The 27,757-nt window shown below is 37.2% G+C and overlaps 1 protein-coding gene across 17 annotated transcripts in view; it reads right to left on the bottom strand.

Moving 5' to 3' along the window:
- The window catches only part of CWC27 (CWC27 spliceosome associated cyclophilin), a 271,711-nt gene that overhangs the window by 153,424 nt on the left and 90,530 nt on the right, over positions 1-27,757 (bottom strand). The window lies entirely within an intron of this gene.

Genomic DNA, 27,757 nt, shown 5'->3' with positions numbered 1-27,757 from the left:
GGGGTTCTCAAGGTAAGAATACTGAAGTGGTTTGCCATTCGTTTTTTTCCAGTAGACCACATTTTGTATTTGTCCTTAATTTTGTCAATAAACTAAAATTTTCTCTAATGGAGTAAATTCATTAAAAATTATAACAGTAAAGTAATATGATCAGAACGTCACACAGTTGTTTTTATCTTTCTGTCTCTTCCAAAACGTTCCAAGTGCTGTGCTAAGTACATCTATATACACTTTCGCCTTTAGACCTCACATCAAACTCTGTAGAGGTTTTATTTTACAAGTGAAGACTGGACAGAGGGAATGCTATGGGGAATTGAACAGAGGGAATGATATATGCAAAGATAATGAGGCAAGAAACCACAAAACAAATGAAGTAACATTTCAGTTTACCTAGAAGATAGTGCACAATAACTTAAACTGCAAGTCTAAACCTGGGATAATAAAAATGACATATTTCATACATACTGCATTCTCAATGCCAAAAGAGTCTGATTGGACAGGTAAGCTTAAAGATCACTTAAGATAACAGTGGGGGCAGGTGGAAAGTGTTTTCAATGGAATCTAGTTTAAACAGTGGTTCTCAACTGTTAGCACACATCAGAATCACCTGAGGGATTTCTTAAAACAGACGCTGGTCTCTACTCCCATGCTCTCTGCTTCCTTAAGTCTGAGGTGGGGTCTGAGATTTCCATTTGCAAAAAGTGCCTTGGGGAAGATGATGCTGCTGGTCTGAGAACCACACTTTGAGAACAAATGGCTCATAGAAATGTCACATATGCAAATCTTCAATTTTGTTAATATTAGTTTCAATTTGAAAATAAATCTAAGTCAGTTATTCAATAGAACTAGTTGCTTTGTTGTTCCTCAGTCACTTAGTTGTGTCAGATTCTTTGCGGCCCTGTGGACCGTAGCATGCCAGGCTTCCCTGTCCATCACCAACTTCTGGAGCTTGCTCAAACTTATGTCCATTGATTTGGTGATGCCATTCAACCATTTCATCTTCTGTCGCCCCCTTCTCCTCCTGCCTTCAGTCTTTCCCACCATCAGGGCCTTTTCCAATGAGTTGGCATTTTGCATCAGGTGGATTAAGTCTTGGAGCTTCAGCATCAGTCTTTCAATGAATATTCAGGGTTGATTTCTTTTAGGATTGACTGGTTTGATCTTGCTGTTCGAGGGACTCTCAGGAGTCTTCTCTAGCACCATAGTCCGAAAGCATCAATTCTTTGACGCTCAGCCTTCTTTATGTTCCAACTCTCACAACTATACATGACTACTGGAAAAACCACAGCTTTGACCATACAGACCTTTGTTGGCAAAGTGATATCTCTGGTTTTTAATACACTGTCTCAGTTTGTCATAAGTTTTCTTCTAAGGAGCAAGTGTCTTAAATTCTTGGCTGCAGTCACCATCTGATGTCACTTTGGAGCCCAAGAAAATAAAGTCTGTCACTGTTTCCATTCTTTCCCCATCTATTTGCCATGAAATGATCTGATCAAACTTTAGTATTTATAGCTGGGACAAAAAAACTTCAGAGGCAACTGGGAAATGGAGGATAAGTACATACATATAATTTTGCTCCCAGGTAAGGTCTTCAATAAACAAACTGAGATATTTTCCAGAGGCCAGAGGGAACACAGATTCCCTCTACATGCTTCATGCTCTTTCACTGTCACCATTAACATGGAGAGCTTTCAGAATGACTTTTCTAATATGTAGTTTAAAAGAAGGTAATACATTTGGAGTAGGGAGAGTAGTCTTCCAGAGTCTTGGTAATTTCTTGATGAATTTTCAACATTACCATTTGCTTTATAAATGTTACTGCCCCATGGTTTTATGATGTGCATTCAGAACTGGCAGTATAATGCAAGTACTGGCTCAGAAGGATACAAATCTGGTACATGACACAGCAGTGAATGTCTACAACTAATGTTAAAAACAGAACAAAGAACAAAAACAAATGGGATCTGGAGGTATCTCCTAAAATACTTTCCTTCTCTTCTCCCTTTGATAAGCTTCCCTAGTTCTTGGTGAGAGAAGGTTAGGGTTAGAGATAAGTCCTAATGTTCTGCATTGAAAATAACCTCCAACACTCAATATACTATAGGAATCTTGACACGGGATCACTGTCATTCAGTAAGTTCACACATCAAGTGTACTTTATAAGTACTGGAATATTATGACTGAGAGTACCTTCTCATGTCCCACTGATTTGCAAAGTAATTCCTTATAATTCACACTGGAGGGCTCTGCTAATGCCTAACAAGGTTTTCTTTATCAGGACCCCTGACTTAGTCTGCAAATTTCGACTCTGCAATCTTATCACATATTTTAGATTCTGAGTAGCACTGCTTGCCCAGCTGTTAGGATTAAGTTAATGATAAATCACTGGCTGCTTTCTTAGATTTCATCTCCTCTCAATATCCACGTGAAAAGGGTGCTCATAAAATAGAAACTTATTCTTGTTAAAGTACAAACTCACACTTTATAATCCTGAAAATTTGTAACATATCTATTTACAACAACATCAATAATACCAAAAGCAAGATTCAAATGTATTCCATTTATAAATTCTATATGGTAAGTTCTGGAGAAGGAAATGGCAACCCATTCCAGTATTCTTGCCTGGGGAATTCCATGGACAAAGGAGCCTGGAGGGCTACAGTCCGTGGGGTTGCAAAGAGTCGGACACGACTGAGCGACTACACACACACACACACACACGGTAAGTCCAGAAGTTTTGCAGTCAGAAATATATATATGGGTTCAAATCCAGACTCAAAAGCTCATGATCTGTGTGACATTAGGGAATTTTATATAAAATCCCCAAGGCTGCTTCCAAGGAGTACTGGACCACAGTATTGCTGGGAATTCTCAACAAATGTTGATTCTTCTTCTTCCATTCTCAGACTAACTCAAACTGTTTCTCTTTTTTGCTAGAAGCTACTGAATTCTATTTATCCATAATTCTTAGGTTTGTGGAATGTTTATAAAGCACTTTAGTAGAAATATCTAAGTAAAAGTGTCATAGCTTTTCCAACACTCCTGCTCATATCTTGTGTGGGCTCTAACCTATTGAACACTCCACCTATCAAGAGCAGAATATATGTTTTACTCAAGTGCATATAAAACATTCTCAGGATAGACCATATACCAGGTCATGAAACAAGACTCAATGTAGTTGTTAAAAGAAGTGAAATCATACAAAGTATGTTCTCTGAACACATGGAATGAAATTAGAAATCAGTAACAAAGAGAAATTTGGAAAATTCACAAATATGTGGAAATAAACAACACACTAAGTAATCAATGAATCAAATTAGTCCCAGGCAAATTAAAGTTATTTGAGATTAATGGAAATGAAAATACAACAAATCCAAATTTGTGGGATACAGCTAAAATAATGTTCAGAAGGAAATTTACAACTGTAAATTAATAGTAAAAAAGATGTCAAATCAGTAATATAGAACTGGAAAAATAAAAGCAAACTAAAACCAAGAAGAGGAAGGAAATGATAAAGACTAGAGCACAAACTAATGAAATAGAAGATACAGAGAAAATCATCTAAGCCAAAAGTCAGTTATTGAAAAGATTAACAAAATTGACAAACCATTAGCTGGATTGACCAAGGGGAAAAAAGAGACAACATTCAACTTATTGAAATCAGAAATGAAAAAGAGGCTATCACTACTGACTTCACAGAATTACAAAGGACTATAAGGGAATGCTATGAACAATTGTACACCAACAAATTGGGTAACCTAGATGAAATGGACAAATTCCTAGAAAGACAAAAAATTACTGAAACCAAAACAAGAAGAAATAAAAATTGGAATAGACCTATAACAAGTAAAGAGACTGAATTAGTAATTGAAAAATTGCCCACAAAGTAAAACCCAGGATGGTTTCAATGGTGAATTCTTATAAACATTTAAAGAATATTGATTCTTTACAAACATTGCCAGAAAACAGAAGAGATAGGAACACTTTCTAACTCATTCTGTCTTACACTGATACCAACACCAGACAAAACTATGACAAGAAAATTTCAGATCAAAATCTTGTGGATACAGATTCTAAAATCCTCAACAAAAGTAGCAGATAAAAAGAATTATAATTATGATCAAGCGAGATTTATCCCAGGAAAGCAAGGTTGGTTTACCATCTAAAAATCAACTAATGTAATATGCAACATCATATTCCAATCAATGGAATAAAGGAAAAAACCCATATTTTAATTTTAATAAATGCAGGAAAGCCATTTGAAAAATCTAGAATCCTTTCATGAAAAAAACACTTATCTAGAAATGTAAATGAACTTCAATCTGATAGTGTGTACATAAAACATACACAACTATCATCACATCTAAAGGTTAAAGACTTAATGTCTCTCCCTAAGACCAGAAACAAGACTAAAATATCTGATCTTGCCCCTTCTATTCAATATTGTATTGGAGATTTAGCCATTAAAATTAAGAAAGAAAAAGAAATAGAAGACATCCAAATTGGAGGTGATGTAATTTTGCGTAGAAAATCATAAGGAATCCATAAAAATAATATTAGAACTAATAAGCTCCACAAGACTGTAGGATACAAACATTCCCATGTGGCACTAGTGGCAAAAAACCCACCTGCCAATGCACGACGTGTAAGAACCATGTTGATCCCTAGGTTGGGAAGATCCCCTGGAGGAAGAAATGGCAACCCATTCCAGTATTCTTGCCTGGAATATCCCATGGACAGAGGAGCCTGGTGGGCTACGGTCCATAGGGTCACAAAGAGTTGGACACAACTAAAGTGACCTATCATGCAAACATGCTATATATTAGCAATGAACAACTGAAAAATGAAAATAAAAAAAAATCCCATTTATGCATCAAGAATAGACTACTAAGGAATAAATTTAACAAAAGAAGTACAAGGCCTGTATACTGAAAACTAGGAAACACTGTTCAGATAAATTAGTAATTATGTAAATAACTGGGAAAAACCTCCAAGATTCCTGCATCTGAAGATTCTTCATATTGCTCTATAGATTGAACTCTATCCTTACCAAAAGTGTAGGCTCTAGAGTCAGACTGCTGAGATGTAAATTCCAAGTCAGTCACTCACTAGCTATTTTCATTTGGATGCAGAGTTCCAAATAATAGCAAGGAGAGATAAGAAAGCCTTCCTCAGTGATCAGTGCAAAGAAATAGAGGAAAATAGTAGAATGGGAAAGACTAGACATCTCTTCAAGAAAATTAGAGATACCAAGGGAACATTTCATGCAAAGATGATTCAATAAAGGACAGAAACAGTATGGACCTAACAGAAGCAGAAGATATTAAGAAGAGGTGGCAAGAATACACAGAACAAGTATACAAAAAAGAACTTCATAAACCCAGATAATCATGATGGTGTGATCACTCATCCAGAGCCAGACATCCTCGAATGCAAAGTCAAGTGGGCCTTAGGAAGCATCACTACAAACAAAGCTAGTGAAGGTGATGGAATTCCACTTGAGCTATTTCAAATCCTAAAAGATGATGCTGTGAAAGTGCCACACTCAGTATGCCAGCAAATTTGGACAATTCAACAGTGGCCACAGGACTGGAAAAGGACAGTTTTCATTCCAAATGCACAGAAAGGCAATGCCAAAGACTGTTCAAACTAACGCACAATTGCACTTATCTCACACGCTAGCAAAGTAATGCTCAAAATTCTCCAAACCAGGCTTCAACAGTATCTGAACTGAGAACTTGCAGATATTCAAGCTGGATTTAGAAAAAGCAGAGGAACCAAAGATCAAATTGCCAACATCCAGTGGATCATAGAAAAAGCAAGACACTTCCAGAAAAACATCGACTTCTGCTTTATTGACTAATTCAAAGCCTTTGACTGTGTGGATCACAACAAACTATGGAAAAGTCTTAAAGAAATCCAGATCACCTTACCTGCCTCCTGAGAAATCCGTATGCAGGTCAAGAAGCAACAGTAAGAACTGGACATGGAAGAACAGACCATTTCCAAATCATGAAAGGAGCATGTCAAGGCTGTATACTGTCATTCTGCTTATTTAAATTATATGCCATGGGCATCAGGCAAAATGCTGGGCTGGATGAAGCATAAGTTGGAATCAATATTGCCAGGAGAAATATCAATAACTGCAGAAATGCAGATACACCACTCTTATGGCAAAAAGTGAAGAAGAACTAAAGAGCCTCGTGATGAAAGTGAAAAAGGAGAGTGAAAAACTTAGCTTAAAGCTCAACATTCTAAGATGGTGGCATCCAGTCCCATCTATGGCAAATAGATGGGGAAAATGGAAACAGTGGCAGACTGTATTTTCTTGGGCTCCAAAATCACTGCAGATGGTGACTGCAGCCATGAAATTAAAAGACGCTTGCTCCTAGGAAGAAAAGTTATGACCAATCTAGATAGCATATTAAAAAGCAGAGACATTACTTTGCTGACAAAGGTCCATCTAGTCAAAGCTACGGTTTTTCCAGTAGTCATGTTTGGATGTGAGAGTTGGACTATAAAAAAAGCTGAGCACTGAAGAATTGATGCTTTTGAACTGTGGTGTTGGAGAAGACTCTGGAGAGTCCCTTGGACTGCAAGGAGATCAAACCAGTAAGTCCTAAAGGAAATCAGTCCTGAATATTCACTGGAAGGACTGATGCTGAACCTGAAACTCTAATACTTTGGCCACCTGATGCGAAGAGCTGACTCATTGGAAAAGACCCAGATGCTGGGAAAGATTGAAGGCATGAGGAGAAGGGGACAACAGAGGATGAGATGGTTGGATGCATCACTGACTCAATGGACATGAGTTTGAGTTAGCTTCAGGAGTTGGTGATGGACAGGAAAGCCTGGTGTTTTGCATTCCATGGGGTCGCAAAGAGTCAGACATGACTGATTGAATTGAACTTGAACTGAAAGGTGGTTTAATTCCTAGGTCATGTCCAGCTCTTGTGACCCCATGAACTGTAGCCCACCAGGCTCCTCTTTTCATGGATTTCCCAGGAAGAATACTGCAGTGAGTTGCCATTTCCTTCTCCAGGGCACCTTCCCAATCCAGGGACTGAACCTGGGTCTCCTGCATTGCAGGCTGATTCTTTACCGCCTGAGTCATCAGGGAAGCCCCTGGGGTAGGTAACTTGAATTTTCTAAGCCTCAATTTCTTTGATTTGGAAATGAGATTAACAACAGTACCTGCTTCATAAGGATGTTCTGAATAATAAATGAGATAATTATAAAGTGCTTTTTACTGCTTTAGCACACTGTAAGCCTTAAGTAAACATAAGCTAATATGATACTCTTAGCCTAGTAATTCTTTTCTGGTATTTTTTCCTAATTTGGACCATATAATAAGAATCAACCAGTGAATTATTTCCTCTTGTCATTTGCTACTTGGGAATTATACTTCTGGGGGTTCAAAAGTTAATGTGATAACTTGGAGATAAAAATCACTGGCCTTGGTCTCAACCACATATTCAAAGTATACCAGCAAAGTTTGTGTACACATGTGATCTTACTGAAGTCTCAGAGAATGCAGGGCAGGGGCTTATCACCTGTTCCATGGATGAAAAAATTGATGCTCTTATTAAGAAAGCTTCTTGACAGACAGAAGATGGGACTTGAGACTTCTTGGTCTCAAGTTCCAAGAACTTAGAAATATTTGTTATTTATGTGTGTGATTATTTTAACCAAGTCTTTCTAACATACTTTGGTTATAATGACTTGTTTTGAGTTCCAAATATTTTAAATCCAGATTGACTTTCTTACAGTCACAATATATGACAGATGTATCTGGAAGACTTCAAAATAAGAGGAACTTTTTAGAAAATGATTCTAAATGTACAATTCTGTTAAGATTAGTATTCCAACAAGATATTAACTATTCATGTTCTCAATATAAAAATCTATGAGTCATAAACAATACTCATCAAAAAGAAAGCCAAGACAAACAAACAAAAAACTCATTTGCCATCTCTAGAGGTGACTATCGGAGAAGGAAATGGCAACCCACTCCAGTATTCTTGCCTGGAGAATCCTGGGGGCAGAGGAGCCTGGTGGGCTGCTGTCCATGGGGTCACACAGAGTTGGTCACGACTGAAGTGACTTAGCATGCATGCATGCATTGGAAATGCAAATGGAAACCCACTCCAGTGTTCTTGCCTGGAGAATCCCAGGGACAGAGGAGCCTGTTGGGCTGCCATCTGTGGGGTTGCACAGAGTTGGACATGACTGAAGTGACTTAGCAGCAGCAGCAGCAGCAGCAGCAGAGGTGACTATTACACTTGTTGCTAGAAAGTTTGATAATGAAAGGAAGGAAATAAGGATTTATCCTGTCTTTATATTAGTAACAACATCTCAAACTAACCAATAGCTTCAGCTAATGAGTGAAATCCCTTTTTTATAAAAGATGGCAAGCTAATAAATATAGAAAGAATGATAGAAAATCATTATTTTGTGACTTCTACTGAAGTAATGATTCAAGAAAAGAATTACCAATGGATATGAAAAACTTTACTAGATTACTTGAATACTAGATATTCATGTGATACCAAAGTATCACCTCATAAAGAATATGCCAGGAAAAACATAACTTTACAATACAGTAGGCTAGCTATAAGTACCTAAACTTACTTCATCAATCTTGAGGAAACAAGAGATAACCAGATATCACATCCAACTAAGGCCCCAGATACAGCAGAAAAGAATGAATGGTCCCTTTTGTACCCTGTCTAAACTTCTGATGAGTAGAATTAGTTTTTTGTCTTAGTCACTAGGTTTGGGAATAGTTCCACACAGAAATAGATAACTGAAACAGGATTTTACTGCTACTGCTAAGTCACTTCAGTCGTGTCCGACTCTGTGCGACCCCATAGAGGGCAGCCCACCAGGCTCCCCCGTCCCTGGGATTCTCCAGGCAAGAACACTGGAGTGGGTTGCCATTTCCTTCTCCAATGCATGAAAGTGAAAAGTGAAAGGGAAGTTGCTCAGTAGTGTCCGACTCCTAGCGACCCCACGGACTGTAGCCTACCAGGCTCCTCCATCCATGGGATTTGCCAGGCAAGAGTACTGGAGTGGGTTGCCATTGCCTTCTCCCTAAACAGGACTCCAATATGGTTATATACTGATAACATACCAAGAGTACTCATAAGTTAGCAGTGATATTTTTTGAAGGAATTAACCACTATTAATCAGTCCAAATGGTGCCCACAAAGAGTTGGATCAAAATACCTGAGGTTAAGAGGAAATACAAATGTTTCTATTACAACAGTTTAAAACATACTATATTATACATGTAAAATACCCATTCAAAAATTTGACATGAAGTTTTAGGCTAGAAAGATTTATGCTGTTAATATTAACATTAAAAATAAAAAGACTCCAACGAGATCCTTGCACTGAACATACTCAAAATAAAGCACAGGCAAAGCATCCAAAGGCAAACACTGAAAATCAAGCCTTAAAACCTCAAACCTGGGCTAGCATTTTAGCCTTATCTGATGACACCCATCTCACCATAGTGGTCTGCTTTAAAATCGCAGGAAGGGTAGTTCATGGGGTGATATAGACACATAACCTCAACAGACAGGGCAGGCAAAAGCTCTATTTAGACAGATGTTAATGTCTGATGCTTTATTTATCATAAATGTTAATGATTTTGCATTTTATTCATATTGAGGGTTTAAATACATTTAAAAATCTAGTATTATATTAATTTATAATTTTTCACCAATAATATTTTAATTCATTTAAATATCAACAAATGATAAAACTGTTAAAATGTGACAGTTTATTAAAGTTAAGAATGTAATAATGGTAGAAAATATGACAAAGCAGTTAAATGCACGGTTATCTGAAATGAGACTACTTGATCTGGAATGCTGCTCTGCCACTTTTTAGTTTTTGGCCATGGCTGCTTAACTCAAAAATAGGTCTATTCTTCAATATCTGCAAATCAATCAATGTAATACACCACATTAACAAATTGAAAAATGAAAGCCGTATGATTATCTCAATAGATGCAGAGAAAGCCTTTGACAAAATTCAACATCCATTTATAATAAAAACCCTCCAGAAAGCAGGAATAGAAGGAACATACCTCAACATAATAAAAGCTATATATGACAAACCCACAGCAAACATTATCCTCAATGGTGAAAAATTGAAAGCATTTCCCCTAAAGTCAGGAACAAGACAAGGGTGCCCACTCTCACCACTACTATTCAACATAGTTTTGGCCACAGCAGTCAGAGCAGAAAAAGAAATAAAAGGAATCCAAATTGGAAAAGAAGAAGTAAAACTTTCACTGTTTGTAGATGACATGATCCTCTACATAGAAAACCCTAAAGACTCCACCAGAAAATTACTAGAGCTAATCAATGAATACAATAAAGTTGTAGGATATAAAATCAACACACAGAAATCCCTTGCATTCCCATACACTAATAATGAGAAAATAGAGAAAGTAAAGAAACAATTCCATTCACCATTGCAATGAAAAGAATAAAATACTTAGGAATATATCTACCTAAAGAAACTAAAGAACTATATATAGAAAACTATAAAACACTGGTGAAAGAAATCAAAGAGGACACTAATAGATGGAGAAATATACCATGTTCATGGATCGGAAGAATCAATATAGTGAAAATGAGTGTACTACCCAAAGCAATCTATAGATTCAATGCAATCCCTATCAAGCTACCAAAGGTATTTTTCACAGAGCTAGAACAAACAATTTCACAATTTGTATGGAAATACAAAAATCCTAAAATAGTCAAAGCAATCTTGAGAAAGAAGAATGAAACTGGAGGAGTCACCCTGCCTGACTTCAGGCTCTACTACAAAGCCACAGTCATCAAGACAGTATGGTACTGGCACAAAGACAGAAATACAGATCAATGGAACAAAATAGAAAGCCCAGAGATAAACCCATGCACCTATGGACACCTTATCTTTAACAAAGGAGGCAAGAATATACAATGGAGAAAAGAATCTCTTTAACAAGTGGTGCTGGGAAAACTGGTCAACCATTTGTAAAAGAATGAAACTAGACCACTTTCTAACACCATACACAAAAATAAACTCAAAATGGATTAAAGATCTGAATGTAAGACCAGAAACTATAAAACTCCTAGAGGAGAACATAGGCAAAACACTCTCCGACATACATCACAGCAGGATCCTCTATGACCCACCTCCCAGAATATTGGAAATAAAAGCAAAAATAAACAAATAGGACCTAATTAAAATTAAAAGCTTCTACACAACAAAGGAAACTATAAGCGAGGTGAAAAGACAACCTTCAGAATGGGAGAAAATAATAGCAAACGAAGCAACTGACAAAGAATTAATCTCAAAAATATACAAGCAACTCCTGCAGCTCAATTCCAGAAAAATAAACAACCCAATCAAAAAATGGGCCAAAGAACTACACAGACATTTCTCCAAAGAAGACATACAGATGGCTAACAAACACATGAAAAGATGCTCAACATCACTCATTATCAGAGAAATGCAAATCAAACATGTATACCTGTGGCAGATTCATTTTGATATTTGGCAAAACTAATACAATTTGTAAAGTTTAAAAATAAAATTAAATTAAAAAAAAAAACAAACCACAATGAGGTACCATCTCACAATGGTCAGAATGGCTGCTATCAAAAAGTCTACAAACAATAAATGCTGGAGAGGGTGTGAAGAAAAGGGAACCCTCTTACACTATTGGTGGGAATGCAAACTAGTACAGCCACTATGGAGAACAGTGTGGAGATTCCTTAAAAAACTAGAAATAGAACTGCCATACGACCCAGCAATCCCACTGCTGGTCATACACACCAAGGAAACCAGAATTGAAAGAGACATGTGTACCCCAATGTTCATCACAGCACTGTTTATAATAGCCAGGACATGGAAGCAACCTAGATGTCCATCAGCAGATGAATGGATAAGAAAGCTATGGTACATATACACAATGGCGTATTACTCAGCCATTAAAAAGAATACATTTGAATCAGTTCTAATGAGGTGGATGAATGTGGAACCTATTATACAGAGTGAAGTAAGCCAGAAAGAAAAACAGCAATACAGTATAATAATGCATATATATGGAATTTAGAAAGATGGTAAAGATAACCCTGTATGCGAGACAGCAAAAGAGACACAGATGTATAGAACAGTCTTATGGACTCTGTCGGAGAGGGCGAGGGTGGGATGATTTGGGAGAATGGCATTGAAACATGTATATTATCATATGTGAAACGAATCACCAGTCCAGGTTCGATGCATGATACAGGGTGCTCGGGGCTGGTGCACTGGGATGACCCAGAGGGATGGGATGGGGAGGGAAGTGTGAGGAGGGTTCAGGATGGGGAACATGTGTACACCCATGGTGGATTCATGTCAATGTATCACAAAACCAATACAATATTGTAAAGTAAAAATAAATAAATAAAGTTAAATTTAAAAAAAAAAAACAAAAATAGGTCTAGTTATAGTAACTCTTGTAGGGTTGTGGAGAGAGTTTAATGAATTAACATGGAAGAGTGCATATATAACATGTGCCAAATAAATATCTGTTAATTGTTATTTACTTTACTGACAATAAAATGTTGATGCTACAGTTTCAAAATTCAAAATTAAATGAACAATAACATTGGATAGCATTACTGACTCAATGGACATGAATTTGAGCAAACTCTGGGAGATGGTGAAGGACAGGGAAGCCTGGCGTGTTGCAGTCCATGGGGTCAAAAAGAGTTGGACACATGTGGGCAATTGAATAACAAAGACGACTCTCTGTAAAAGGTCTCACCAAGAATAAGAAAATCAACATAAAGGACTCAGTATAGTCCCTGAGATAGAATAAGTACTTAACAACAAGAATAGAATCCTATCAGGAAAGGATCTTAAGGAATCATCTGATTCTGCTTCTAGAATGTGTTGCCTTCTTAATGCTCGAACACACAGCAGTACCTTCTTCAGACAAAGTCCCTGTAGAAACTTCATCATAGTTGATAGGTCTACTTGCCCCCACTTTAGTGATGTTGGTATTCTACTCTGAATTCTAATCATGTCCTATTCTTTTTCGAAATTTTTTTCTTTTCTATGAGATATAATTTAGATAAAGTGTAATGAACTGTATCTTAAGTGTATACAGTTTAATAAGTTTTGATAGATGTTTACACTGGGGTAACCCAAACTCTTGGAGAAGGAAATGGTAACCCACTCCAGTGTTCTTGCCTGGAGAATCCCATGGACGGAGAAGCCTGGTAGGCTGCAGTCCATGGGGTCGCACAGAGTCGGACACGACTAAAGCGACTTGGCAGCAGCAGCAGCAACCCAAACTCTTAGAATGTTTCCATCATTTCAGAAGTTCCCTTGTACCCCTTTGCACATAATCTCTGCCACCCCCACCATCCCTGCCCACACCCACTGCTCTGGTTTTTTAACACCATATGTTAGATTGCCATGTTCTAATAATTCATACAAATGAAACTCACGCAGTACGTTCTCTTCGGTGTCAGGCTTCCTTCACTCAGAACAAAGCACTTTTTGAGATTCATAGAAAATACTATAGTGTGGATCAGTAATTTGTTTCTTTTTTATTGCTGAGTAGTAGTAGTAGTAGTAGTCCATCAAGAATATACACACTTTGTTTACCATTGATTGTGTTGATACAAATTTGGATTGCTTCTTGTTTTTGGCTGTTATAAATATAGCTATTATGAATACACATGTACAAGTGTTTTTTTGTGGATAAATGCTTTCATTTCTCTTGGATAAACACCTGGGCATGATGGAACACAGGGTATGTGCATGCTGAACTTTACTAAAAATTCTCAAATTGCTTGTCATATTTCATACTCCCACCAGTGACTAGTTTGCTGCATTTCTGCTAAACTTAACAGTTTTTCAGTCTTTTTTATTAGTCAATCCAGTGGGTGTTATCTCATAGTGGATTCATTTTGTTTCCTTTAAAATGATGTTGAATGTTTTTCCATGTGCTTACTGGTCATTCGTCTTCCTGTGAAATGTCTGTTCAAGTCCTTTCCTCATTTAAAAAACTATCTTCTTATTTTTGAATGGTAAGATTCTAGATACAAGTCTTTATCAAATATACATGTTGCAAATATTTCTCCAAATCTGTATCCACCTATTCATTTTTTTTAACAATATCCTTTGATATACAGAAAATTTTAATTTTGTAGAAGTCCTTGTTATTCCTTTAAAGTGCAACTGATACTGAAATTATATAATGTGAAATCATAATTCTAATCATTATTTATTAAATCCAAAAGAAAATGCAATGAGGTCCAAGATGAATTTCCAATACCACATCTGTCACTGACCTCTGGTCCACAATTTCCTCTATTACTTTGATACATTTGACCTGAGTGGCTTTCCATTTTTAAGGCTTTTTTTTCCCCCTGACTTAATAAGGCTATTTTAAATCTGACCTCTAGTATTTTAGTAATGCTACCTTATGTGTACAAATATACTGAATATTAATTTGACTCCTTTTTTCAAAGACAACAAATTAGATATTCACATGGATCAGGCACTCAATATACCCTCCAGGTTGCCAAAAAGTGCTAACAGTTCCTCTGTGGGTCTGATCCTTAAGTTACCTAACAGTAGGTCCCTGTCAAGGTATCCACTTTCATAGGCTTTGTATTGCTGGATCTTTTAAACCTGGCAGTCATCAAGGAAACCCTGACTGAGTGTATTCTGCCCACACATAGGCATTTATCTTTGTCTCTATTTGGACAGTAGTAGAACACTAGTCAGTGAGTAAATGTAGTGAAAAAAAAAAAGCACAATCTCAATATTTTAGGCAGTGATGAATAAACTGAATACTGAAATTTAAACTGACAATAAATAATAGTTTTATTCTTTAAAACAATATATCACTCAGCTATTAACAACTTACTCAGAACTTAAGTAAGAGCTTACAATATCTCTAATCTGAGACTTTCTCAGAAAGAATAGACTGAAAAATGCACTGTCAACGGACACTTTTCTCTTTGCCAGTAAAATATTACTATTCTGTATAGGCTTTTACATATTTATAGATCTTTATCAACATACCTGTATTTTCAACCTGGACTATTTACATTATCTAACAGCATTTGGTCCATCACAAACTGTTATTATACAGAGATCATTTACAGAAATAAAACAATGTATATTTGATTTTCAGAATTATAAAAAAATGGAGTTGATTATACAGAAAGGCTGTGAAAAGGCAACTAATAAGTCCATTTCTACTGCCTCCAACTATTCCTTCAAATGTATATCTTTAACAATGTCTACCTCTTAAAACTACCACTGACTTAATATGATCTCTTTTCTTCTAACGAATGTGATATCCTTGAATGAGCCAAGTCCCTAATTTTCCCTAGAATTACATGTTGCAATTAGAGCAATAAGAGAATCTCACAAACTTACCCCAAATATTGTTTTATTTCAGCAAGCACAAAAACTTGTTGAAAAGCTAAATGATTAAAAACTTAGATTAAAATCTAGGATATACACACACACACACACACAACACACTTTCTTTAAGTATGAAAGTGGTATAACAGCTTTCAAAATATATAGGCAATAGTTTCAAGAAAAAATTAAAAAGCTCTCTTTAAATTTTACTATAAATGCTTTATAATATTTCTTCCTATTAGGAAAACTATTTTTATTTGCTTTTGAAAATATGCTCTACAAAAGCTTTAATTAAAGCATAAATATATAAACATTAAAAAAAAAGTTAAAACAATTAGAACAAATCAATCATGTCTATAAGTACTGACATTAGGTGGTGTTATTCTTATTGTTTAACTGCTAAGACATGTCTGACTCTTTTGCGTACTCATGGACTATAGCCTGCCAGGCTCTGTCCACGGGACTTCCCAGGCAAGAATACTGGAGTGAGTTGCCATTTCCTTCTCCAGGGGATCTTCCTGAACTAGGGATCGAACCCAAGCTCCTGTATTGCAGGAAGATTCTTTACCATTGAGCCACTTGATATTAGGTGGTATGTGCACCTACTAAATTGGCTCATTACAGGACACATTTTGCTTTTTAAAGAGAATGTGAGGTATTTGTTTAAAAATTATTAATGTTGAAGACTTCAGTCATCTAAAAAACTACAAAATCTGCATTCAAAGAGAATAACCTAAAAACTTTTGGACTAAAGGGGATGGTGATGATAGTAATTCCCTGTAAGCCAAGCTTCCTCCTGATAGCTAAATTTATGTTTGGCCTACTCTTATTATGGATTTCTTACAAATAGCCTTTTTCAGTCTTTGCTTCTCTCTTGGGGACCTAAAACAAGACTACATTAAATCAAGAAAAAGTTTTTTTCTATCAAAGTGAGCGTGAGGGAAAATGTTTGAATAAAAATGGTTACTCCCAAGTGTTCAGTCTGATAGCTACTCACGCTTCCATACCCTTGTTTGTCTTGTTCTATTAAAATAGAAAGAAGAACCTGACGGAGCTTTCTGAAGAATCTTTTCGTGTTCAACCAAATATTATTTGTGAAATGGTCATGATGGAACACTATTTAAGTAGGTACATTATTACCACATTACTCCCAACTGCTCACTGTGTAGGCTTGCTTCAGTCATTATTCAATAAACATTTATCCCTGGGAGGTTAAAAGACGTTCCACTTGCTTGAACCTCATAGTACTTGGTTTTGATTCATAAATAGAGTATAACTATACCTTACACATTTCTTATATTGCTCTCAAAGAAGCAATAAATTAATTGAAACCTCCTCATTTTAAACATAGACCAGAGCCCTGCTCTATGTCAACCCTAACTATACAAGGTGAAACAGCTACAAAGCACCTGCTTATTATGCCAAAATGTTCAGAAAAGATATATATTTTCTACTTGCAAAAGTCTCAGAATGTTGATTTCACTCATTGCTAAGAAAATACTACTTAAAACACCCTTCTGCAATAATTACTTAGGAGTGAAAACTTTCAGCTCTCTTACTTCCTTATTTATTCCCAAACCACTTTTTTCAAATATGATAACAATCATAAATCTCTTTTTCAAAAGGCCAGCAACTGGTAATTGTTAGACCGTTAATACTAAGGTTACCAAGCATTTACTCAAGATAGCAAAAGTTTAAACATGACCACACTAACTATAAACTTGGCTCAGAGTACCAGTGATCTCATATCAGCCTGTAGGCACTGCAGGGGAAGAAAGGAGAAGAGAAAAACTAAACACTACAACTCCAAATGTAGTAAACCAGATTCTCTTCTTGACAAGATTCTTTAACACACACACACACACACACACACACACACACACACACACACAACTCCAACAACCTTAATTCCTAGATACAGTTAATAGTTTGCTTGTAAACTAATTAGTGTGTTTGTCTTTCACAAGCGTTATTTTAAAAGTGCTAGAATAAAAGAACGAAGCAGACTGCTAAAACCAGGAGATGGATTATGACCCTAAGCTCAGATATTGATAGGTATTTATGAGAATAACACATATAAGTTAACATCAGTGCTGAAAATTGGAATATTAATAGAGAAACAAATATAAGAAGAACTAAGATGTGGCTTCCTTAGCCTATCCTGGAACAGAGAATATTGACTCTATTAATATTTTTTATCCAAGATCAACTTTATAAAATGAACATTTTATGAAAATATGAGTTTTCCTCTCAAGCATGAATTTTTACAAAGTAGGTGCTATGTGTAGGGTATTGCACCAGGCACTGAAGTCAAAATTGTCAGTACTCCTCACATCCATAAGAATGACTATTATCAAAAAAAACCCCAAACAGAAAATAACAAGTGTTGGCAAGAATGTAAAGAAATCAGAACCCCTGTGCACTGTTGGTGAGAATGTAAAAGAGTTCAGCACTATGGAAAACAGTATGGCAGTTCTTCAAAAAACTAATAAGGGTAGAATGACCTTATGACCGAGCAATCCTACTTGTGGTTATATACCCCAAAGAACCGAAAGCAGGATCTCAAAGAGGTATTTACACACTTATTTTCCTAAAATAGCATTATTCACAATAGAAATCCAAGTGTCTGCTGATAGATTAATGGATAAACAAAATGTGGTACATAAATACAATGGAATATTATTCAGTCTTAAAAAAGAGGGGAACTCTGACACATCGAGGAACCTTGAGGGCATTAGGCTACGTGAAATGAGCCAGTCACAAAAAAACAACTACTGTGTGATACTACCAATAGGAGTCAAGGTTACAGAAACACAAAGTAGAATGATGGTTGCCAGGAACTTGGGAGGAAGGGAAAATTGGGAACTATTTAATAGGTACAGACATTCAGTTTTGTTAAGATCAAAAAGTTCTGGAAGTTGGTTATACAACACGAATCAAGTTAACTCTACTGAATTATACACTTAAAAGGTTTATGGTGGTAAATTTTATGCTCTGTTTTACCATATCTAAAATTTTTTTTAACTTTTTTTTTTTTTTATTTTGTATTGGGGTATAGCTGATTAACAACGCTGTGATAGTTTCAGGTGAACAGCAAAGGGACTCAGCCACACGCATGAAGTGAAGTTGCTCAGTCATGTCCGACTCTTTGCGACCCTGTGGACTGTAGCCTACCGGGTTCCTCTGTCCGTGGGATTTTCCAGGCAAGAATATGGAGTGGGTTGCCATTTCCTTCTCCAGGGGTAAAATTTTTTTTTTTACACTTATGGATAGATCCTGTGGACTGTAGCCTACCGGGTTCCTCTGTCCGTGGGATTTTCCAGGCAAGAATATGGAGTGGGTTGCCATTTCCTTCTCCAGGGGTAAAAATTTTTTTTTCACACTTATGGATAGATCAACTAAACAGAAAATTAACAAGGAAAAAAAAAAAACAACATGTATCTATAAAGCTCACTAAAGCAAAGCACAGTAAAATGAGGTACGGCAATAAAAAAAAAATAAAAAATCACCACTGAAATCCCATATTGAGCAGGTGATATGCAGGGCAATTTCACATACTTTGTCTTATTTAATCCTAATGGTAGCCCTGTGATAGACATAAAAAAAAAAAAAAAAAAAAAAAAAAAAAACCTCGCTTTGAGAGAGTGCTTTTAGTAGAGGGATTTAAGGTGTATTAATTATAGTCAAAGTATGTCACTATCTTAGGGGCCTGCATGCACAGTACTGCTTTATTTTATTTATTGGGTTTTGACAATATAAGATCCCATTTTTAAAAAAAATGTTCTAACTGCTAAATAAAAAAAAACAAGGCAAATACAAATCCTTGGGTTTCATTCCTAGCTTACCTACTTCCTCACTGTGTGACCTTGAGCAAGTTTCATTAACTCTCTACAGCTTTGTTTCCTCATATATAAAAAAGTTAATGAATAATATCTTGCACAAAGGAGAGTGCGAGCATTAAGTGTTACATCAAATGAGACAATGCCTGTAAAGCTCTTAGCACGTTTGACCCGTAGTAAGTGTTCTAGAAACGTTAGCTGTTACTGCTATTGCTTCTAGTTCTGGAGATTCTGGAAGTCAGTGGTTCTAAATTAAAAGTTTCCCCAGGCTGGTATAAGGGAAAACTGAAGCATGTTCTCCTGTGGTGCCCCTCTCCCTGGGGAATGTGGTTCAAAAAAAAAAAAAAAAAAAAAGTGAGTTCCAAGAGGAGGGGCAAAATTACGTCAATACTTTGTGTAAGACAGTGCTCAATAAACTAAGTCAATTAACTTCTTGATGATATGCTGAAATAAGGACCAGAAGTTTTGCACTGCTTCCTCAGAAGAAAGCAGGGATTCACTGTTCGACTCAGTAGGAGCCTTAAAGTTCATTTCTTAAAAATAAAAAAGTCCACTCTCTCCCCATTCACACCCCTCCCCAGCACCTCTGGCAAAGGGCCGTTAACTTCCATTTGGACCACTGTAATGCTTTGTGGTATAGCATATGTGTGTGCTTAGTCGCTTCAGACATGTCCAACTGTTTGTGACTCTGTGGACTGTAGCCTGCCAGGCTCCTCTGTCCTATTTTGAGCCTGGTCTACCTGTTACAGGACTCCCCTGGTGGCTCAGCTGGTAAAGAATCTGCCCACAATGGGGGGGATCTGGGTTCGATCCCTGGGTTGGGAAGATCCCCAGGAGAAGGGAAAGGCTACCCACTCCAGTATTCTGGCCTGGAGAATTCCACGGACTATATAGTCCTTGGGGTTGCAAAGAGTACGACTGAGTGACTTTCACTTACTACCTATTACAAAGTTTTTATTTATTGTTGAACCCAAAACTGCTTCCTTGTAACGTTCATTCATTAGTTCTGGCTCCCGCCTTAGGAATTCTAGAGTGGACAGAAATAACCTAGTTCTTTCATATGAACATCTTTCAGTATAAAGGGGTTGGAGACAATGCCATAATACCATAGTCTCTAGTTTCTTTGCCTACAAGTTCATTAGCCCGTTGCCCTCAAGGATGGGTAATAGGACCCATATAATTCCAAGTCATTTTCTCTTAAAATAGAGTTCAAAATGTTCTGATTAGAAGTTCAAAGGAATGTTAATTCATTTGAAATCATTTATAATTTTAGGTTTTCCTTCTATTTGGCAAGGCAAGCCTTTAATCACCAACAGGGTTTTTTCTTCAGACTCTGAAACTCCATTTGGCTCTTTTGTCCTTCCTCCAAGTAGCTCCCAGGTATCTATAAATGCTGTCAGCAAAGTGCTTTAGCCCAAAGGTTGTGACAAAAGCACAGTATCTTATTAGGAGCCATTTGCTTCATTTTCGTTTGTGTTGGAGATTTTAGGTGTTCAGCACTTACACAATCTAAAGTGATTAAGAGGATTTTTATCACTGTGATCATTGGGTTCATTTGTGTAAACAAGAACCAATACTAGGCATTAGTTTGCAGCCCATCTAAATTACTGAAGCACTCTAACCAATTACTTTTGCATTCCACTCTAAGGAAATCTCCTGTATTTCAGTACTAGTGAAAGTTTACTTAAGGAATTTAAAAAAGTAATTTAGGTAACATTATTATGTCTTCAAAATTATTCTGATGGACTATGCTGTCTAAACTATATTGATAGACTGTGCCATATACCAAAATAATTGCTTATAAACTTTTTGAAAAGTCTACCTTCATGTACTTAATTGAAATTCTATTAGTTTCTAAAAGGGTTGAAATTTACCTGAAAAGGGAAATTAAAATCAATTCAATAAATTAAATGCAATTAAATTCATATAATTAAAATTTACATTTCTCAAAAATTTTCCAGTAAATTTTCTTTAAAAGAAGAAAAATCTATATAGGTACTTGAATGGCTACAACTACGTTTCCATTTTGATTTTCCAGTGCTATAAAAAGTTCTGCTAATATTGAGAAAGAGACAAGCAACTAATTTCCCTTGTAAAACACCTGTGACCTTTCTCAAATCAAAATCTATGAGTTCCTTTCATTTTCAACCTAGAAAACAAGGTTCTTCTCTTCTGACAGAATTCCTTACTGGGATAAAGGGTAAAAAGAAGACTGATTCCTGACATAGTTCTCCTAGAATAGATGTCACTAATGGAGTCTGTTTGAGACTAAACTTGCAAATGAAATGTCTTTGTATTTTAAAATGTTTCAATATTGTTTATTTAGTGCTAAGATGCTAAAAAGAATGTTCTCTTATAAAAGTAGCAAAACTTTGATTCTGTTTTCTCTTGCACACAAAGCTATCTTCAACTTTTTTTATTGTGCTGAATTTGGAAGTCTATACAAGGCTCTCTTTGTTTCCTGATAATATGTAGTAGTGGTCTTTCAAGAATCACAAAATAAATGAAAACAGCAGAAGCGTTAAAAAATCTTAGCAAGCTTCAGAGTTCTCATCGAAGAAGTAAAACTAACGTCTGGCAATAATATTTACTCTCTTCCTTTTTACTGACATATACAACTGACCGCCAATAGATGGAGGTTTTCTAAGAAATATCACCTCATAGAAACATGGATTCATCAAATAATTTCTGTACAAGACTTTGAAAAACTAAACTTCATAACATTAACATTAATGGAAATTGTTCTCATGTAAATGATCCCTTTAAAGTGAACCATTACAAAGAACTTGATGATTGAGATAGGGTTTATTGGCAAAGGCATTTTGGGATTAGGATTTGAGAAACTATACTAGAACTCAGCACCTGCTATGCGAAGGAGTTGTAGATTTAATTCTGTTGGCTGTTGGGAGCCATTAAAGAAATATGATCAAGGGGAGCTGACAGGACTAGAACTGTGTTTTAGGAAAAGTCACTCCATCAACACAGTAAAGGCCAGATGGAAGACTGAAGGCAGAGAAGCCAGCTAACTGCAATAATATAAGCCAAGGGCCAGCAGTATTTCTGTAAAGGACCAGATAGTAAATATTTTTGGCTTTATAGGCCACATGGTCTTGATCACAAGTACTCAACTCTGCCCTTGTGGTGTAAAGGCAGCAACAGACAAAATGTAAACAAATGAGTGTGGCTGTGTTCTATTAAACCTTCTGCCAACTAAAGAACGTCGCTAGCCATCCGCTCTGCAGGGGTTGAGTCACTAGCCAGTGCAGTCGCTGACCTTCAACACACCCTGGAAGGAGTTCAGGGTGGAGATCAGGAATGAGGTACTCTGTGCTCTGGTAAAACTGGCAAAACAGGCCTTCAGATAGTTAGATATTTTCAGGAGAAAATTTTGTGAGTTAAATTTCTTGCATCCTCCCATATTTAGAAAAGCACTAAGATCATTAACAGAGGTATCTGTGCCTCGTGACTAGCAGAAACCTTTTACTGAGATGTATTTGGTTGCACGCATCCCTTTGCCAAAACCACATATATGCTGACCTCCCGCCTTACTTCTTCGGAGCAGTTCCTCAGACCTATCTGAGAGGCTGTCTCCTGGGATACAGTCCTCAGTAAGTCCTCAGTATAAATAAAACTCACAGCTCTCAAATTGTGTGTTTTTTATTTCAGTCAACACTTTCAGAAACAGGTGACTCACAAATAAGTGGCAGGATGGATTTAGTCTGTAAGCTGTAAATTTGCCAATCTCTGTTCTAAGTAAAAAATAAAAACTAGAACTTGGCAAGTACAGTGGCAATGAAGACATAAAGAAATCAATCTTAAGGATTTAAGTAGAAGATCTGGTAGGTTTTGGAGACTGACTAGATGTAGAGATAGATGTGAGAGGAATAAGAGTCTAGGATGACATCCAAATTTCTAGTTTGGTCATCTAGGTGGGTAAGAACATAGTCACTGAGAGAGGGAATCTAGGATGGGAAGTAAATGTGGTAAGAATTACTGCCATTGTGCTGCTTTATATTACGCCTCCAAAGGTCTGTATAGTCAAAGCTATGGTTTTTCCAGTAGTCATGTACGGATGTGAGAGTTAGACCATAAAGAAGGCTGAGCACCGAAGAACTAATGTTTTTGAACTGTGGTGCTGGAGAAGACTCTTGAGAGTCTCTTGCACTGCAAGGAGATAAAATCAGTCAATCCTAAAGGAAATTGGCCCTGAATATTCATTGGAAGGATTGATGCTGAAGCTCCAATACTTAGGCCACCTGATGAGAAGAGCTGACTCATTGGAAAAAGACCCTGATGCTGAAAAAGACTGAGGGCAGGAGGAGAAGGGGATGACAGAGGATGAGATGGTTGGATGGTATCACCAACTCAAGACATAAGTTTGAGCAAACTCCAAGAGACAGCGAAGGACAGGGAAGCCTGGCATGCTGTAGTCCATGGGGTTACAAAGAGTTGGATGTGACTTAGCAACTCAACTGATCAACAAGAACACTATGGCCAAAAGAACCATTCTCCAACATAAATCTGATCACGGCACTCCCCTGCTTAAAACTCAACAGCTCCCCAACAATGTATAAGTCCTTTTAGGATCTAACTCCTATCTGAAAGTGAAAGTGAAGTTGCTCAGTAGTGTCCAACTCTTTGCGACCCCATGGACTGTAGCCTGCCAGGCTCCTCCATCCATGGGATTTTCCAGGCAAGAATACTGGAGTGAGATGTATGGAGAGAATAACATGGAAACTTACATTACCATATGTAAAATAGATAGTCAATGGGAGTTTGCTCTATGGCTCAGGAAACTCAAACAGAGGCTCTGTATCAACCTAGAGGGGTGGGATGGGCAGGGAGATGGGAGGGAGGTTCAAAAGGGAGGGGTATATGTATACCTATGGCTGATTCACATTGAGGTTTGACAGAAAACAACAAAATTCTGTAAAGCAATTATCCTTCAATTAAAAAAAAAAGAAAAAGAATACTCAAGTGGGTTACCATTTCTTCCTCCAGGGAATCTTACTGACCCAGGGATTGAACCTAGGTCTCCCTCATTGCAGGCAGACTTTTTATCATTTGAGCTACCAGAGAATCCCATCTTGTTGACAAATAATAACAAGCAATTATAGTAGCTGCCTGTTGCCTTATATAGCATACACCACTACCTTCAGCTGAAAAAAACCTGCTCCATAGAAAAACTTATAAATATTATGCCAAAATATGAACAGTTCTATATAGATGAGGAAAACTTTTTTAAACAAGTTTTCGTTTTCTGAAATGTCTTGAATTAGTACATAGTACACCCCCCCCACTTTTTTTTTAATGAAAAGTGAGAGAAAGTTAAAACACATACAAGAGCAACAACAAAAATTCCCTTTTCTGGCAACTCCTTCTGTTAAGTCCTTTCGAATGCTCCATCTTCGCATCTATATCCTTTCAGGACAGGGCTCTGGGGCGGTGGAGTCATTCCTCCCCATCTGGCTGTTCTCTGGAACAGCCTGCAGAGTTCAGTTCTCTGCTTGGCACACTCAGTTACTTGTTCCTACCACACTAACTCCCAGACCCAGACTGGAGATTTGGCTCAGGAGGGGGTAGGCCTGAAGGGCTATGTCCCTGGCAGGGAGCTCATCTGCAGGAGTTTCCTCCCAAAAAGAATCCTGTGAGATTAGGTCTAAGAAAATCTGTAATTTGCAGTCTTCTGGCCACAGATGGCCCTGCTCAGGCAGTTACCAGGCCTCTGGTAAGAAGTGTCAGGAATCCTCTTTGACTCTATCCCCTTTGGGCACTCAGTCGGTGCCATGTCGAGTTGCCATTTCTTCTTTTACAATCAACTTTCCCCCCATCTTCTCCTTTCTATGTTCTTTTCAAGTGCTTTAATCTTTCCTTTGTATAACTGCCCCAGATTCCTAACTGATCTTTTTGCCTCCAGTCTTCTACTGCTGTAATCCATCTTATGAGTGTAGCACTCAGAAACCTTAAATAGTCCTCCAAAGAAAGCTGAAACAGTCTGCCTCAGACTGCACTCCAGACCAGCACTTCTTTCCCCAGTATTTGTCCATGAAGATAGCTGGGTCTCTCCCAGCTCCCTCACCAGACCTTGTGTTTTCCTGCTTTTGGGTATTTTCTCAAATCCCCTCCAAAAAGGAGTGGCCTGTCTTTATTCCACTCAGTTTTTTTGTATTTTTTTATTGAAGTATAATTGGTTTACAGAATTATGTTGTTTTCTGTCAAATCTCAACATGAATCGGCCATAGGTATACATATACCCCTCCCTTTTGAACCTCCCTCCCGTCTCCCTCCCCATCCCACCCCTCTAGATTGAAACAGAGCCCCTGTTTGAGTTTCCTGAGCCATACAGCAAACTCCCGTTGGCTATCTCTTTTATATATGGTAATGTAAATTTCCATGTTACTCTTTCCATATATCTCACCATCTCCTCCCCCTCCCCATGTCTATAAGTCTATTCTCTATGTCTGCTTCTCCACTGTTATCCTGTAAATAAATTCTTTAGTACCATTTTTCTGGATTCTGTATATATGTGTTAGGATACAGTATTTATCTTTCTCTTTCTGACTCACTTCACTCTGTACAGTAGCTTCTAGGTTCATCCACCTCATCAGAACTCAAATGTATTCCTTTTTATGGTGGAATAATATTCTATTGTGTATATGTACCAAACCTCCTTTATCCATTCATCTGTCGATGGACATCTAGGTAGCTTTCATGTTCTAGCTATTGTAAATAGTGCTGCAATGAACAACGGGATACATGTGTCTTTTTCAATTTTGGTTTCCTCAGTATCCCACTCAGTTTTTAAGGTCCAGCTAAATGCTATCTACTCTGTTAAGCTCTCCTTGTTCACAAGAGTCAACCTGAATTCTTTCCAACACTGCCTGTATAATAATACTTCACTCCCCAACTTCTGTCTCCTATGTCACTATACTACATTTTACTATTCTACCCTCATCTTCTTCATCATTGGAATCATCACAGAGATCAACATAATTCAATGTACAGTAGATGAATGCTGAATCAATGCTTCTTCTCAACAAATGTTTTAAGGACCAAGACTTTGTCTTCACATCTCTAACCTCTGCACATCTAATTAAGGATCTGATGAAGGTACTTAATCGATATAAATACTTCACTTATTCACTCATTTAATAAGTGTTTCCTGAGCACCCAGTGTATGTCAGGCACAGAGGTTAGGAGTTCACAAAGAGGACTGAAATAAAATTATAAAAATCATCTGTGACATAGGAAGATGTGCCTGTGACACAAATCTCTTAAAATACTTGTAATTTGCTGAATGACGGGGTGATAGAAGTGTCTTATACAGGGCTCCTAAATTTCTTGGAACTTCCTGGGTGACAGGAGTATCTTTTGTTCTAATGAGGTGATTGTTAGCAGGCTAACTGGACAGCCTCAGGATAGAGGCTGGCACCAGAAAGGTCAAACCATGATTAGAAGCTTGGAACTTTCAGCTTCACCCTCCATCTTCTAGGGAGGGAGGGGGAGCTGGAGATTGAGTTAATAATCATGCTTTTGTAATGAAACCTTCACAGAAACCTCTAAACTTCAGATTTTGGAGATCTCACGGGTTGGTGAAAGCATCTATGCACTCGGAGGGTTATACCCTCTAAACTCCATGAGGACAGAGGTGCCTGTGCTCAGGACCTTCCAGATTTCATGCAATGATTATCTCCTCTGGCAGTTCACCTGTATCCTTTAAAAATCCTTTATAACAAATCAGTAAACAAAAGTATTTCCCTGAGTTCTGTGGGCTGTTACAGCAAACTACTGAACCTGAGAGAGAGGAAAAAATGTGGGCGCCTCAGATTTGTAATGAAGTTGGACTCTCTGTGGGTACTCTTCAAACCCACAACTTGCAACTAGTATCTGGAATGGGGGAACAGTCTTGTGGGACTTTAGTGTAAAAAGGCTACAGCATAAGAAAATACATGACTGGGCAAGATGGAAGTTGTGGAGTAAGCATATATGAAACCTGTGGAATGTGTGCTAAGTCGAGGTATTAAGTATCAGAACTGAATTAAATTGTAGGACACCTAGTTAGTGTTGGTGGAGAATCGCTTGCTGTGGAAAACCACACATTTGGTGTCAGAGGTGTGTGAGAAATAGTTTTTTCTTTTATGGTGCCATCTTGCATTGTTTTGAAAGGTTATTTTCCTATTGAAGAAGAGAGAGACCAGGTAGCTTCTTTTCTTCTTGAGTCAAGTTTTCATAATATGAATCATTATTTTTCAAAAATACCCTAGGCACATATGACCACATCAAATCTGAGTATAAAAGAAATTCTAAACCGAAACAAATTATTGTATAAATTTGGTCTGTTTAGATTAGTATAGTTCTATTCCCTTTCTTTGATGCAAAAAATCAAGAGCTTACTAGGTTATTTTAAGATTCAAAGTTATAAATTTCAGGTTTAATACTTAGGGGGAAGTGGGCCTTCCAGAACACTTGCAAGTAAAGAG

Source organism: Bos grunniens, chromosome 20 (genome assembly GCF_055505025.1).
Source record: "Bos grunniens cultivar Pamir isolate PY7600 chromosome 20, Bosgru_T2T1.0, whole genome shotgun sequence".
NCBI lineage: Eukaryota > Metazoa > Chordata > Mammalia > Artiodactyla > Bovidae > Bos > Bos grunniens.
Note: the sequence above shows the minus strand (reverse complement) of the source record. Positions and strands in the feature narration are given on the sequence as shown.